General features: G+C 44.4%; 1 non-coding gene across 1 annotated transcript; it reads left to right on the top strand.

The window, feature by feature from the left end:
• The first annotated feature begins 747 nt into the window (after positions 1–747).
• On the top strand, positions 748–822 carry Trnas-cga (transfer RNA serine (anticodon CGA)). Its single transcript has one exon. It is a non-coding gene; the product is annotated as a tRNA-Ser (tRNA).
• Positions 823–17,093: the final 16,271 nt, after the last annotated feature.

The raw sequence follows: 17,093 nt of genomic DNA, 5'->3' as shown, positions 1-17,093 counted from the left end.
CTCATCCATGCAAATTATATACGTACTCGTCAGCTGTATTCTGTCATAATTTATCTAATAATAAAACGAAAGCATATTTTAACAGATAATATGCTTCGCATACTGAATTAAATGTGAATAGGTAGAGGTAACTACTGTGCTTTGTTATGAATGAATTGAAAAATGATCGACCTTTGCCCGCGAAAGGCAAAGGTCCCGAGTTCGAGTCTCGGTCGGGCACACAGTTTTAATCTGCCAGGAAGTTTCATATCAGCGCACACTCCACTGCAGAGTGAAAATCTCACTCTGGAAACATCCCCCAGGCTGTGGCTAAGCCATGTCTCCGCAATATCCTTTCTTTCAGGAGTGCAAGTTCTGCAAGGTTCGCAGGAGAGCTTCTGTAAAGTTTGGAAGGTAGGAGACGAGGTACTGGCAGAAGTAAAGCTGTGAGTACCGGGCGTGAGTCGTGCTTCGGTAGCTCAGTTGGTAGAGCACTTGCCCGCGAAAGGCAAAGGTCCCGAGTTCGAGTCTCTGTCGGGCACACAGTTTTAATCTGCCAGGAAGTTTCATATCAGCGCACACTCCGCCGCAGAGTGAAAGTCTCATTCTGGAAACATCCCCCAGGCTGTGGCTAAGCCATGTCTCCGAAATATCCTTTCTTTCAGGAATACTAGTTCTGCAAGGTTCGCAGGAGAGCTTCTGTAAAGTTTGGAAGGTAGGAGACGAGGTACTGGCAGAAGTAAAGCTGTGAGTACCGAGCGTGAGTCGTGCTTCGGTAGCTCAGTTGGTAGAGCACTTGCCCTCGAAAGGCAAAGGTCCCGAGTTCGAGTCTCGGTCGGGCACACAGTTCTAATCTGCCAGGAAGTTTCATATCAGCGCACACTCCGCAGCAGAGTGAAAATCTCATTCTAAAAGTAGAGAATTATTGTGAAACAAACTGTGGGATCCAGACCAGCCGTGTAATTTAGGGTGCCTAAGAAGCTGCTTTTTAGGATAGCTACACAAAAATTCAAGCAAATCTTATTAATGGAGTTTATTACAGTAATTAAATTGAAAATACATAACCCTTAAATGCATGATACTTTTTATTTCAAGCTGCAAATATTACCATGTTAAGTTTACAGTGCCTACAGTACGAAAGCTACATTGAAAAACATTTTTAATTAATTTAACAAAGCAGTATTGTTGACAATCGCTTTGTAGCTGATCAGCTGCATATTGATTTAGCACCTAACGACCCACAATAAATGTGCTTATTTTGTTGCCTCATTTGTTACCAAGCCTCTCGTAATTTAATTGTTGATTATGATTAAATACTTTGCATGGCAACGAGAACTTTTAAAATAAACAGATAAGACAATAATGTTGTGAATATAGAGCATTCATTGTATATTTTTATGCACTTTTATACATGAACAATACGGTATCTAGTCCAACAGGTTTGTACGCAAACTTGTGATAATCACTTTACGTGAAAAGTTTGAAAACAGTTCTTTTGTTTGTGCAAATTCGCTGCACTGCACATTTATTATTTTGAACCTAGGAAAATCTCTTGCATCTTGACATTTAGCACCTTTGTCTCACTTGTAAGTACGAAGGCAGGTGACCCACTTGGTCCAGCCTTACATTTTGGGAGGTACATTTGTTGTGGGCCCTTTTGTCTTCTTAGCTTGCATTTGGTTTTCGAGTTCATTACTTGACCTACAACATTTTGTTGAAGTTCGACTAGAGCGACACAGACTGTGAGCAATTTCCGTTCAAAATTTGGAGAGTTTCATAGTTGTCATAATCCTTTTGGCCTCTGGAACTCTCCTATACAACAGCCAGGAATTGTCTACTCCATGTCCAGAAGATAGAAAAACAATCTTCTACACCATTTTCGACTTTTTATCAGAATTTTATGTCGAGCCATTACGCTGCCAAGATCAATGTCTCCCATATGTTTATTGTAGAGCTTAATTATTTGTGGACAATTTATTGTTATTCTTGATGTCATTTTTTGTCATACCTCCCTGCTTCATGAATAAGGTGCTGTCCAGCAAGTGTAGAAGGCAACATCACACTCTTGTTATCTTTCCACACTACATTTGATACGTCGACACGATCCAGTATTGTGACGCGTTCTACTGATGTACCGGTACCTCGAACCACTTTCTTCAGCTCAGCTTCTGAAGGGAGCTTGCAGTCTGGCACTCTGTATCTTCTCACTGTTGAAGTGAGTAAATTCCTTGTTTATGCAACCATACATTCAGTGGCAGACTTGTAATAATTGTCACAGTACAATATGTGATTTATGTTTCTTGGTAGTACCCTACTGAGCCGAGCAACAACATTTGCACTTGCTCCCAAGTGTTCCTCCCCAGTCACTCTTTTTTCATGTGAATTCCATCTCCAGTGAAAATCTCAAAATCATAGCCATAACCAGATACTTCACTAATGACAAATAATTTATATCCATATTTATGAGATTTGTTTGGCATATATTGTTTCAGTTAACTTCTAGCCTTTGTTGAACATATCTGTTCATCAACAGGAACATACTCCTCAACAGGGGTGGTTTGAAATCGAGATCTCATCAATTTTTTAATGGGTCTTATCTTGGAGAGTGTATCATACCTTCTCACCCCAGGATATCATTGCAGAAACTTACGTATTTGCTCATATTGATTCACTGTCATTGTTGACTTGATCAGATGATTACCAGTAACTTCTACCCAGTAATCACTCGTATTAGGTACATGAACTATTGACATTATGAGACAGATCTCTATAATTTCTGTATGTCATCACAGGACAAATCTGTTGGCCTATCAGAATTAAACTACACACAGCATCTATGATACTCTTAGGCAATTAGATGTAAATATGTGTTTAAAGAATTGATATAGAGGATCTGCGTTTGTCCGCAGCTCGTGGCCGTGCGGTAGCGTTCTCGCTACCCGTGCCTGGGTTCCCGGGTTCGATTCTCGGCGGGGTCAGGGATTTTCTCTGCCTCGTGATGACTGGGTGTTGTGTGATGTCCTTCGGTTAGTTAGGTTTAAGTAGTTCTAAGTTCTAGGGGACTGATGACCATTGATGTTAAGTCCCATAGTGCTCAGAACCATTTGATCTACGTTTATTATTTCCTCTGGTAACGAAATATTGCCACGAAATTTTGACTGCAGTTCAGAAATAAATAACTGTTATCTTTCCAAACCACACTCCCGTTGTTTTCGGTTACGCTTTTGCTGCTGCATGGGATTTTCAGAGAATTATTAGCCAACTGTGACGTTGAGTCGTTCATTATAAAATCACATTGTCTTGTTCCAGAAATATTTTCAGTTGTAATTACTTGAATTTCATGGTCATTATTGTCACTATCACTATCAACGTGTTCTGGAGCAACGTATGTCGCATCTTGAATGGGATCTTCAGAGAAAAACTAAAGATCGTCTTTACTGTTTAGTGGAATCTCTAACCACTTCTTAAGCAGTTATTCGTCGCTATTTCGAGACATTTTTCGTCAGCACTTTAAATGCAGTAAGTGCAAAACGCAGCTGATAAGCTACAAACACAAACACAGATCCCATTTCAAATGTATCATAAAGACACTCGAATTAACTGTTTACACTTACGTACTTATGCTTTCAAAATAAAAAAGTAATTTTCAAATCCACTAATCAGTGCACCAACCCCTAAAAAACGTGTCAACTTTCTGTCAAAACACACGCGTGACAGTACGTCCACACAGCTCATTGTCGAACTGCTTTAGTTCGTCCTACGATTGTTTCGAAGAACTACTACAGCTGCAGTAGAGTGTATACACTTAGCTACATAACGCATTTGTTAGAAGATGTTGTTCAGTATGCGATAAATCGAAGAAATGAAGTCTGTAGCTCATCAGCTACACTACACGTTAAAGCGTCCTTCTTACAATGACTGGTTACAAGCAAACGGTGACATGCAAATAATCAACGTCCTTCGATGAATACAATTTCCATGAAAGCAATTAATATGGATCATAAGTCATGGCTAAATAGTTTGGAACACGGCTCGTCTTCGTCTAGGTGGCGCTCCTGTCGTGGTGTCGTCCTCGTCAGCGTCCCACTGGCTGACGTCATCTCACAGCCTTCTCTGCTGTATCGTTCAGGCCGACGTGCCGGCGCTTGATGTTACGCCGAAAGCGACAGTTCCTCGTCGTGTAGGGTGCGCAGCATCGGCGGCGGAGGCCGGAGGGTGGTTGCTGCGCTAGATCGGAAGCTGTGGCTGCAGGGGTGGTCAAGCTTCCGGCATTCGCTCAGGACGAAACGGCTCCCAGAAAACGACCGAGCGGTACGCGTCCACCTCCAGAGGCCAATAACCAGATCGGGAAGGCGTCGGCGGCTGCGGTGTGGGCGGGTCCAGCTCCATCGGTAGGACGCGAGGAGGCGGAGGAGGTGAAGGCTCCGTCTCCATGTTGTCGTCCCGCGGTGTCGTAATGACACCTTCTGGCTGCTGCTGTGGCGGCGCTGTCTTCGGGATCCGTAAATAAGAGGGAAGAGAAACAGAAATATCATCGTGTACATGACAGTGGCGAAATTGATTGTGATTTCGGCCCTGCATGCCGTCTGGACCTGAAAAAACTTACGTGCAAGCGCCAAGTCTACGGACGATCTCGACTCGCGCCCACCGTCTGCTGCTGCTAATAACCCTGTAAAAGACGATATCATGCGGCGCGAAGTGATACTTGCAGCCTTCCTTCGGGGCCGGATGCTGAGGAGGATGGAGCAGGTGGAGCAGTGTCCGATGGCGGCGGCCGTGAAGCAGTTCAGCCGGCGATGATCCATCTCATGGGTGCAAGCGACAGGAGGCGAGAAACTGCTGCAATGCTTGATCCCTGGTCTGTGTGGAGCGAAGTTTGGCCATCTGTTTCTGACAAAACGTTCCGCTTCGTCGTTTGCTTTTGGATGAACGGCGCATTAGTCAGATGTTGTATCCCAGCCTCCTGACCAATGCGGGATCCTGCCAACTAGTGTTACATAGGGTGCCTAGAAAGCTGCTTTCTCGGACAGCTAAACAATAATTCAAGCAAATCTTATTAATTGCGTTTATTATACACTCCTGGAAATTGAAATAAGAACACCGTGAATTCATTGTCCCAGGAAGGGGAAACTTTATTGACACATTCCTGGGGTCAGATACATCACATGATCACACTGACAGAACCACAGGCACATAGACACAAGCAACAGAGCATGCACAATGTCGGCACTAGTACAGTGTATATCCACCTTTCGCAGCAATGCAGGCTGCTATTCTCCCATGGAGACGATCGTAGAGATGCTGGATGTAGTCCTGTGGAACGGCTTGCCATGCCATTTCCACCTGGCGCCTCAGATGGACCAGCGTTCGTGCTGGACGTGCAGACCGCGTGAGACGACGCTTCATCCAGTCCCAAACATGCTCAATGGGGGACAGATCCGGAGATCTTGCTGGCCAGGGTAGTTGACTTACACCTTCTAGAGCACGTTGGGTGGCACGGGATACATGCGGACGTGCATTGTCCTGTTGGAACAGCAAGTTCCCTTGCCGGTCTAGGAATGGTACAACGATGGGTTCGATGACGGTTTGGATGTACCGTGCACTATTCAGTGTCCCCTCGACGATCACCAGTGGTGTACGGCCAGTGTAGGAGATCGCTCCCCACACCATGATGCCGGGTGTTGGCCCTGTGTGCCTCGGTCGTATGCAGTCCTGATTGTGGCGCTCACCTGCACGGCGCCAAACACGCATACGACCATCATTGGCACCAAGGCAGAAGCGACTCTCATCGCTGAAGACGACACGTCTCCATTCGTCCCTCCATTCACGCCTGTCGCGACACCACTGGAGGCGGGCTGCACGATGTTGGGGCGTGAGCGGAAGACGGCCTAACGGTGTGCGGGACCGTAGCCCAGCTTCATGGAGACGGTTGCGAATGGTCCTCGCCGATACCCCAGGAGCAACAGTGTCCCTAATTTGCTGGGAAGTGGCGGTGCGGTCCCCTACGGCACTGCGTAGGATCCTACGGTCTTGGCGTGCATCCGTGCGTCGCTGCGGTCCGGTCCCAGGTCGACGGGCACGTGCACCTTCCGCCGACCACTGGCGACAACATCGATGTACTGTGGAGACCTCACGCCCCACGTGTTGAGCAATTCGGCGGTACGTCCACCCGGCCTCCCGCATGCCCACTATACGCCCTCGCTCAAAGTCCGTCAACTGCACATACGGTTCACGTCCACGCTGTCGCGGCATGCTACCAGTGTTAAAGACTGCGATGGAGCTCCGTATGCCACGGCAAACTGGCTGACACTGACGGCGGCGGTGCACAAATGCTGCGCAGCTAGCGCCATTCGACGGCCAACACCGCGGTTCCTGGTGTGTCCGCTGTGCCGTGCGTGTGATCATTGCTTGTACAGCCCTCTCGCAGTGTCCTGAGCAAGTATGGTGGGTCTGACACACCGGTGTCAATGTGTTCTTTTTTCCATTTCCAGGAGTGTAGTTATTAAACTGACAATACTTAACGTTGGCTTCTTACAATGATGGGTCACAAGCAAATGGTGACATGCAATTAATCAATGTCCTTCGATATATACAATTTCGATGCAAGCAACTATTATAGATCACAAGTCACAGCTAAATCGTTTGGATCACGGCTAGTGTTCTAGTGTTGCCCTTCTAGTGCGGATGAGGTTAGCTGGAGCGGCGCTTATATTCTCTTCGTATAGGTGCCGCTCCTGTTGTGGTGTCGTTCTAGACAATGTTCTATTGGCTGACGTCGTCTCACAGTCTTCTCTGCTGTATCGTTGAGGCCGACGTGCCAGCGCTTGATTTGAGGCCGGAACACAAACCTCTCGTGGACAGTAACAAATGTCGATTGTGCAGGAAGTCTTCGTTGTGGGAAGCGTTCTCAATAAATTCGTACATCTGCCCTCACAACACGTTTTGCCTCGCCATAATGTTCTAATGTGTGTGAGTTCTTAAGGGACCAAAATTCAGAGGTCATCGGTGCCTAGGTTTACACACTACTTAAACTAACTTAGACTAACCTATGCTAAGAACACCACACACACCCATGCCCGAGGGAGTACTCGATCCTCCGACGGGAGGAGCCGCGCAGTCAGTAACATGGCGTCTCTAAACGTGCAGCCACTCTGCGCGGCTGCCTCACTACAAATTAAATGAAAATCGCATAGTTCAGGGACAGTAAATCTCTCATCCATCCTGCACAGGTAATTCGACGACCGCCCACGATCGGCGTATTGCAGTGACTCAACCGAGCAAGCCGTTGTTGCCTATGTATTTGCGATTCGCCCGCATCTCGTGGTCGTGCGGTAGCGTTCTCGCTTCCCACGCCCGGGTTCCCGGGTTCGATTCCCGGCGGGGTCAGGTATTTTCTCTGCCTCGTGATGGCTGGGTGTTGTGTGCTGTCCTTAGGTTTGTTAGGTTTAAGTAGTTCTAAGTTCTAGGGGACTGATGACCATAGATGTTAAGTCCCATAGTGCTCAGAGCCATTTGAACCATTTGCGATTCGCGCTCGCCATGTCAAAACGCGCAGTGGTAAATAACACGAATCGATAGCTTACATAAGTGTACCTATGACGGGGGACGCGTGGAGCAATCAGACTGTTGCGTTTTGACCTTGTTTAATGAATTATATCAGACTACTAACAAGGGAACATCCCCATCGCACCCCCCTTCAGATTTAGTTATAAGTTGGCACAATGGATAGGCCTTGAAAAACTGAACACAGATCGATCGAGAAAACAGGAAGAAGCTGTGTGGAACTATGAAAAAATAAGCAAAATATACAAACTGGGTCGTCCATGCGTAAGATAGGCAACATCAAGGAGACTGAGAGCCTGGGAGCGCCGTGGTCCCGTGGTTAGCTTGAGCAGCTGCGATACGAGAGGTCCTTGGTTCAAATCTGCCCTCCACTGAAAATTTTGCTTTCTTTATTTTCGCAAAGTTATGATCTGTCCGTTCGTTCATTGACGTCTCTGTTCACTGTAATAAGTTTAGTGTCTGTGTTTTGCGACCGCACCGCAAAACCGTGTGATTAGTTGACGAAAGGACGTGCCTCTCCAATGGCAACCGAAAACATTAGATCGCAAGGTCATAGTTCAACCGATTCCTCCACAGGAAAACACGTCTGATATTTTGTATACGACACTGGTGACAGCATGTGCGTCACATGACAGGAATATGTTGTCAACCCACCTAACTAGTACACTTGGCGAATGGGTGAAAAGTTTCATCTACCTTGCCCGATTTAGGTTTTCTTGTGGATGTAATAATCACTCCAAAAAAAGTGATGAAAACATAAAAAGTTAGAATTTTCGGTCGAGGGAAGATTTGAACCAAGGACCTCTCGTTCCGCAGCTGTTCACGCTAACCACGGGACCACGGAGCTCCTCGCCTCACAATGCCCTTAATATTGCCTATCTTACGCATGGACGACCCAGTTTTTATATTTTGTTTATTTTTTCATAGTTCCACACAACTTCTTCCTGTTTTCTCGATCGATCTGTGTTCAGTTTTTCAAGGCCTATCCACTGTGCCAACTTATAACTAAATCTGAGGGGGGTGCGATGGGGATGTTCCCTTGTAAGCATAATGTTTCCATAAGTCACGTATAATCTGTGTGCGCTGTCTAGTGTCTACTTTTCCAGAAATATTGTCCCGAGATGGACTGTTTTTTTCTGGGACAACAGGAGGAAATGGGCGACAATGTTACTAGACGTTTTAAATCAACTGCTTGTGTTCTGCTGACAGGAATTTTTTGGTAGCGTATACCGTTTACGCCCTACACATTCAAAATACACTGAAGAGCAAAAGACCATGACAACCTGCTTAGTAGTGTTTTGGTCCACCTTTGTAACGTAATACAGCAGCGGTTCTGCTTGGCACGGACTCGACATGTCCTCAGCAGGTTTCCTAAGGTATGTTATATTAGATGTCTACACGCAGGTCACGCGATGCCGGTGGTTTGTGGCCGTGGAGCTGGCGTTCGATAGCGTGCCAGATGTGTTTCATCGGACTCAGATGAAGGGAATTTGGTGGTCAAGATATTAACGTGAGCTCACTGTCCTGTTCCTCAAACCACTGCAATGTGAATCTAGCCTTGTTAAGTTGACAGTTATCATGCTGGAAAACGCCATCCTCTTGGGAGAAAACATAAATGATGAGGTGATATGTATCGGCAATAATGTTCACACACTCCACAGGTTCCACAGTGCCTTCAATTAAGACCAGCCCCCTGGAAGCCCTTGTGAATGTTCGTCATACTATTGCAATCCCTTATCAGCCTCCGTCCCTGGTGCACTGTACCTTTCCAGCTGCCTTTAGGCTGGATGACGGCCTATTCGGATACGACCATTGAGCTAGTGTAACAAGAAACGTAATTCATTCAATCAGGCGACTTGATTTCGTTGCTTCACGGCTCAAACTCGGTTATCCTGTTGTCAATTGCATTTGTAATGGACGATGTTGTTAGGCCAACGAGCGACCACGATGCGGTCGCTGCTGCAGAGCCCCATGTTCAACAATGCGCGCCGCATGATGTGCTCTGAAACACACGTACCAGCATCAGCATTGTACTCTGCCGGCCAACTCACCGCAGGTGGTCGTCACCTATCATGCTTTATAAAGAGGGGCAGCCCGAAAACTCCATCTATTGTGTTGAGGCGTGGACTTCCAACACATTGCCGCCTACTCTTGGCTTCATCGTCCTTCAACTGCTCTACACAGATTCTCAGCCAACCAAATTAGCCGTTTCCGAAATTCTCGTTTCCAGGCATCAGTCCATGATAATTTGTCCTTTGTCAAAGTCTCTTACGTCAGATGATTCCCAATTTGCGGCCTATATCATCGTAGGAATGTTCATCCATTCACCTATGGTCGTTACAGCGTCCCGTGCCCGCAGAGCCACTAAGAAACATTAAGTCGTGGGGTGGGTAGTGGTTTCAATGTTTTGGATCATCAGTACACTGGTAAGCCAAAACAGTATGGACCACTACCCTCAGCGGAATTCCTCCTGTTGGCGTCGAGGACACGGGTCGTAGTAGGTGGAAGAGAGACATAAGGGCAGTCATTATAGCGAAGATATGGGTTTCAAATCTGGAAATCGACTTATGTAAGTAGTTTTGACAGAGCGCACGTTGTTGTGGTGCTGTGGCTGGAAACGAGAATCTTTGAAACTGAACCTAATGACCTGTTGGCGTTCTACTGTCGTGAGATTCTATGGAATGTGGTTGAAGGATGGTGAAATAACGAGTAGGCCATGTGGTATTGGACGATCACGTTTCGTCACAAAACGTAGAGGTCGAAGGATGCCCCACTATGTAACCCATGATGCCCGCCCGGTTGGCCGTGCAGTCTAACGCACGGCTTTCCGTTCGGGAAGGAGCGCCTGGTCCCCGGCACGAATCCGCCCGGCGGATTTGTGTCGAGGTCCAGTGAACCGGCCAGTCCGTGGATGGTTTTTAGGCGGTTTTCCATCTGCCTCGGTGAATGCGGGTTGGTTCCCTTTATTCCGCCTCAGTTCCACTATGTCGCCTATTGCTGCACAAACAAGTTCTCCATGTACGCTTACACCACAATTACTCTATCACTCAGACATGCGGGTTACACTCGTCCTGTGCGAAACGTTCCCGGGAGGGGGGGGGGGGGGGTTCCACAGGGGCCGGACCGCACAATAACCCTGGGTTTGGGGTGAGGCGGCGGAGGGGTGAAGTGGACTGCGGTAGTTGTCGTGCGGCTGCGGAGGGGACGGAGCCTCTCCGTCTTTCCTAGGTCCCCGGTTAACATACAATACATACAATCCATGATAGACAGCGATTTGTGGCAGATCTGACGACAGACTATAATGCAGGTTCAGGTACAAGTGTTCCGGAGCATACCGTTCAAAGGTCATTGTTGAACATGGAAATCCACATCACGCAACCCTTACGTGTACCTGTGTTGCCCCAACGACATGGTCAGTTACGGTTGGAGTGGGCACAGAATCACTGAGTTTTCACCGTGGATCAATGTAAACGTTTCGTCTGCCGAATAAAGCACATTTCTTGATACACCGAGTAGATGGTTGAGTTCTTACACGCCATCATCCAGTTGAATAACTGCACGAAACGTGCACTGCGCCGCAGGTGCCGGTCGGTGAGAGCAGAATTGTGCTACGAGGTACACTGCGTTGGACTTCCACAGGATCTGTGGTGGTAATCGAAGGTATCATGACAGCAGCGAACTACTTGAACAATGTTGCGGACCACATGCATCGTTTCATGCTTGAAGTCTGCCTCTACGGCGATTACATCTTCCAGCAGGATAAATGTTCGTGTTGCGAGGTCAGAATCGTGCTACAATTCTTTGAGAGGCATTGTAATGAACTCACAACACATATCGGGTCCCAGCTACGTGACCATCGACCACTATCCCGTAATTTGCGGGAATTGCTTGACTTGTGAGGAGACATCTGGTGCCACATATTTCTGGAACACTATCAAGGACTTGCAGAATCCATGCCAAGCACAAGCTCTTTTGTACCGTGTTTGAAAAGTCTAACAACACGATATTAAACAGATGGTCGTGATAATGTTGTTGCTCATCGATGAATCTATTGCTGTACAAAGACAAGTCGACGATTAACATAGTTACCAAAAATCTCGAAAAGCACTTAGCCAATTTATTTCAAATTATTACACGATGCTCCAATAAATTTTGGAACGAACATAGGTTAGATATTTTTTAATATATGTGATGTATAAATAGATCTATAGTATCCAGAATGAGATTTTCACTCTGCAGCGGAGTGTGCGCTGATATGAAACTTCCTGGCAGATTAAAACTGTGTGCCCGACCGAGACTCGAATTCGGGACCTTTGCCTTTCGCGGGCAAGTGCTCTACCATCTGAGCTACCGAAGCACGACTCACGCCCGGTACTCACAGCTTTACTTCTGCCAGAACCTCGTCTCCTACCTTCCAAACTTTACAGAAGCTCTCCTGCGAACCTTGCAGAACTAGCACTCCTAAAAGAAAGGATATTGCGGGGACATGGCTTAGCCACAGCCTGGAGGATGTTTCCAGCATGAGATTTTCACTCTGCAGCGGAGTGTGCGCTGATATGAAACTTCCTGGCAGATTAAATCTGTGTGCCCGACCGAGTTCGAGTCTTTTCCCTCTGTGTGGGGACGCTTTTATACTACACGCTCTTTGGCTACAAAGCCGAATGATTTAATGATCAGAAGACGTCAAAAATATTGCTTTAGCGTAAGAAATGGTAAGAAGTAAGGAACTGAAACGCTGGGAATGTCACGACCGACATCGCAAGTACACCCAGTTTGACTCAGGACACTTGCTCTGCCGGCCTGGGTGCCTGAGCGGTTCTAGGCGTTACAGTCTGGAACCACGCTACAGCTACGGTCGCAGGTTCGAATCCTGCCTCGGGCATGGATGTGTGTGATGTCCTTAGGATAGTTAGGTTTTTAGTAGCTCTAAGTTCTAGGGGACTGATGACCTCAGAAGTAGTAATAGCCATTTTGAGCACAGAAAACTTACAAAAGGGGCAGTGCTGGCATTTATAAAATTCGTACAGAAACTAAGTAAGTGAACGCTGCTTGTTAATTTACAGTGAAAATAACGACAAAATCACTACACGTAAGTTGTGTTCTTAGTTGCAATACACATCCGCAATTACTAGTCCCAAATTTCTTAAGTAATATGACACACGACTTGGGCTATAAACTGTCCACAATCCGATATTACAACAGTCACTAATATCTAATGGAAAATGTTTCTAGTGTTAACATGTAGTAAATCATTTATACTATTTGAGCAAATAGAATGACAGGTAAATATGAAAGTAATGACCTGCAGTGCTAGATTTTTTACTTAGTTGATTTTCTTGATGTGCGTTTGTCAGTCTACAAAAAATAAACTGCCTTAGTGTTATGTGTTCTGGTTGTTTAAAGGAATTTAATCACTACTGAATTTAAAAACTGTCTACTCTCCGAAATTTTGGGTCACAGGTACAACTTTTCTATTTGTAGTATTTCTCTGTAGGAAATGTCTAATGATGGAACTGAGATGTTGTGGTGATGTTCTACTAGTGTTGTAATGAATATGGATATTTTGTAGCTGTTACTGACTGTCGAATAAGGCCTTAACTTGTTTAACTGCTTCGTTGTCATTTAGTATTTCTGTGTTCAAAGCCTTGGATAACACAAAATGTGCTAATAAAATAAAAGTACTTAGTTGATGTGAAAATTAACTATAGAGCAGATCGAAGGGAGATGCCTATCGGGTTGAGATGCCTAAAGTTGGCATTTCCGCGGGCTCTCAACACATAGCGACACCAACCTGCACTGCAATCGCCAGCTGTAATATGGGGCTAAGGCAGTTCCGTGTATCGTTGTGGTAATTGTTTCTCCTCTTTGGAAGCAACAAATACACGGTAAGAGCTAAACCTGACGCCTTCTTAATAGTCCACAGCTATTTTCAAGAGCGTACGAGCGTCCGAATAATGTAGGAGAGCCAAATGCTTCTCATGCTGAGCGTAGAACATACTTTGTAGTTTAAGTTGCCATCCACCGTTGCCACACAACGGCCATGTTGTGCCAGTCACGGTAAGTGGCATCTCACCTCAATCATCGGGAGAGCCCCTACTGTTTTCTGGGGGTAAGCTGCCGAATAGTATCCCTCAGATACACAGACTTTCTTTTCGTAGGAAATGCCTCGGACGTATGTTAGTACATCAAACACGGGTCAGTGGTCTGAAGAATCCCTACAGATGGCTATGGAACATGTAAGGACTGGTGGAATGAATTGTTTTAGAGCTTCCCAAGAATATAAGATTCCATATAGAACTCTGAAACGACGTCTGCTGAAGAAATATGAAAGGAAGCATGGCATGGGCCCACAAAGTAAGCAGTATTCTATTAATTATAATGTTTTCTTTGATTGTGGAGCAAAATGAGAATAATTTCTAACTGAAATATTAATTCACCTAAAAATTAGAGACTGAATTACACTTTTTTAATTCCTCAAACTTTTCTCAGTGATGAATAACTATCACATTATAATTATTGTTATTATTTATAGGTAACCTTGGTGAAGAGAATGAGAAACAATTGCTCACTTACATAACACAGTTGCAAATGTTTGGATTTCCACCAACTGGAGAAAATCTTCGTAGAGTGGTATTCCAGTTTGCGGAAATAAATGGGATTCCTCATACAATTTCTAAAGAAAATCAAATGGCAGGTTGGGACTGGTTGCAGTCCTTTCTGAAACGTAACCCACAATTAGCTATGAAGACGCTACAATGTCTCTCTATTGATAGGGCTATGGTAATGAATAGAGAAGATATTACAGCATATTTTTCTGTAGTTCCGAATGTCTTAACAGCAAATTCTTTACTAGATAAGCTTGGCTGCCTGTACAACATGGACTAAACTGGGTTTCAGATGAATCCTAGGCCAGACAAAGTGATAACAGAAAAAGGTTCTCCTTCTTTGTGTCAAGTAACTTTCCAAGAAAAAGGGCAAACCATAACGGTAATCACTTGCTGCAATGCTGAAGGCATTTTCAATCCTCTAGTGTGCATGCAGAGAGAAGGTATGTCAACTCTGATATATTCACGAGTGGATGAAAAGCCACTTTATCCCCAGAAAACAACAAGGAAAAGTAGTTCTGCTTCTCGATGGGCACACCCCACATCATACTCATCTAGATATGCTTGATCTTGCAACAGAAAATGATGTGATCATGATTTGTTTACCTCCGCATTCAACACACTACCTTCAGCCTCTGTTCAAATCACTGAAACAAGGTTTTTACAGGACAATGCGAAACTTTACATTGTGTCATCCTGGACGTAAAGTCTCAAGAGCTCAGTTCCCAGTCTTCCTCAGCGAAGCCTGGATGAAAGCTGCAGTTCCATCCAATACTCAATCTGGATTTGAAGCTTGTGGCTTGTACCCATACAACCCGGAAAGAAATCCAAAGGAGGCATTTCAAATTTCTGGTGTGGCAGACAAGAATGAAAGATATAACACCGACTGTAGAGGATGTGGTCAGGTTGTTCTCCCACAGAAAAGCAATAGAAAATTTGAAGCACAAGTTGATAATGAGCCGATGCCAGGAACATCGTTCAAACAAATTCTTCCTATGCCTATCTTGGATCTATTACCATCTAAGTGCAGAAAGAAAACCGCTGAAATTCTCACAGAAGGGAGTCGAAAAGAAGCAGAAAGAGCCAACTCACGGCGAATTAAAACCAAAAAAATCAACTCCAGCTCGGTCTACGTTTAGCAAACCAAGTAACTCAGCAAATGATAGTGATTATTGTGCTAAGTGTGCCAAGAATTACTATGATAAAAATGGACTACAGGTGGATTGAATTCTGTGTGTCATTTGCAATAAATGGTTGCATGAAACCTGTACAGAGGAATAAATCATGTGCAATAACTGTGCAAATGAATTCTGATTTCATTTGGATGCATACTTGTCATTTGCTTATTCTTAAATGTATTTATATTTTTGTTTTGTATTCTGTTCCTTACAGACATAATAAATTTGCTTTCTGAATTGTTTATGTAGCTATGTTGTATCATAAATGCACAAAACTAGAGCTGAAATCTCCTTCCAATATATCTGTCATCTCACCCCGATGTCGGGGGTGAGATGCCTAAACGACACTGCTAACAAAAAAATTAAATACGCATATAATTACTAATAGTTTCGTAACGCCAACTGGCATTAACATAGAAAAATGTCATCAGTGAACAATATTACAGTGCTGATCCTAAATCTCCAGTTCTAACTCGCCTTTTGATCCTCCAAACCTTAAGTGTAGCATCTTCCCCCGATCTACTCTATTGATAGAACTGAATAACGTTTAGATAGATACACGGAAGTATGTTAAACTACCGTTAATCACTCAGTTACGTCTTCAAGAAATTGCTTCATAATAATGTACTCTGAAAGTTAACCACTGGGCATGTGGGGCTCGACTAGTCTTTTTTTTATGTCTGTATAACTTACAGTTAAATATTGATTTCGCAGACTAACTTGGATGGAATATATTGAAGAAATTAAACTGGCGTCGTTTCTCCCCTCTTTGATAGGAAATTACTAGGGCTGTGTGCAGATGCTATCCACTGATTGTTGCAGATTGACAAAGAAAGTACAAAAAAGTCCCAGTTTACTTTCGTTCTACAATATTACTTTTGTTGTTAACCGGTTTTCGGCTTACAAGGCCATCTTCAGACATTTACTGAGCATTATCACCAAAGAAGTTAAATGTTGGCAGACAACATTGGAAGAGAAGTAACACATCTATACTGAAGTAGAAACGTACAGTAAGTAACATCTTTGCAATTAAAAAGTAAAAAGTGTACAGTACATAAATAACAATGGAGTAGACAGGAAAACCCTTAGCACAAAATAGGAATAGCATGCCTACATAACAGTTTATATTAATAAACGAAACTAATAAAATGAAATAAAATTGGTACTAGACAAGGCTGCATCAGGAAGTATGAAACAAGGAAAGTGATACACAACCAATTAAAAGACGAGACAGTTATGAATGTAAATACAGAATACATAAGGAACTTAAGCAATATCAATAAGATAAACAGAAATAAATAAATGCAGGAAAATAGAGGTGTTTGAGGGAACCTACAGTTTGAGAGTGTGGTGGTACAGCATTTTAACATTAACATTATAATCAAAGCAGTGGCTGTGTACCTTATTTGATGAGACAACTACAAGGGGTGTTAAACATAGACAGTAATACAAGTACCAGTTAAAGGAAAGCCTTAACTATTGAAACTACAGTCTATGTGGAATACAAAGACAACTTCAACAAACAAAACAACTTAATGAATACAGGAAAATGGGAATATGTAGGCAGAGAGAGTGTGGGAAGTAATGACCAACAAAGATGATTATATGACGTTTAGGAGAGGGGCAGTGTTGAGCTGTGTCTGGGCATATAGGATGAGATCTGGACTGTGAGCAAGATGTTTGTTAATTTCCAGGGTTTCCACCAGGTTAAGTTTATGGCCTTTGTTTCCTAAGTGAAGTACATGGGACACTGGCTGGTAGTTGTGAC

Source organism: Schistocerca cancellata, chromosome 7, assembly GCF_023864275.1.
Source record: "Schistocerca cancellata isolate TAMUIC-IGC-003103 chromosome 7, iqSchCanc2.1, whole genome shotgun sequence".
Classification (NCBI taxonomy): Eukaryota; Metazoa; Arthropoda; class Insecta; order Orthoptera; family Acrididae; genus Schistocerca; species Schistocerca cancellata.
This window is presented reverse-complemented; position numbering and strand designations above follow the sequence as displayed.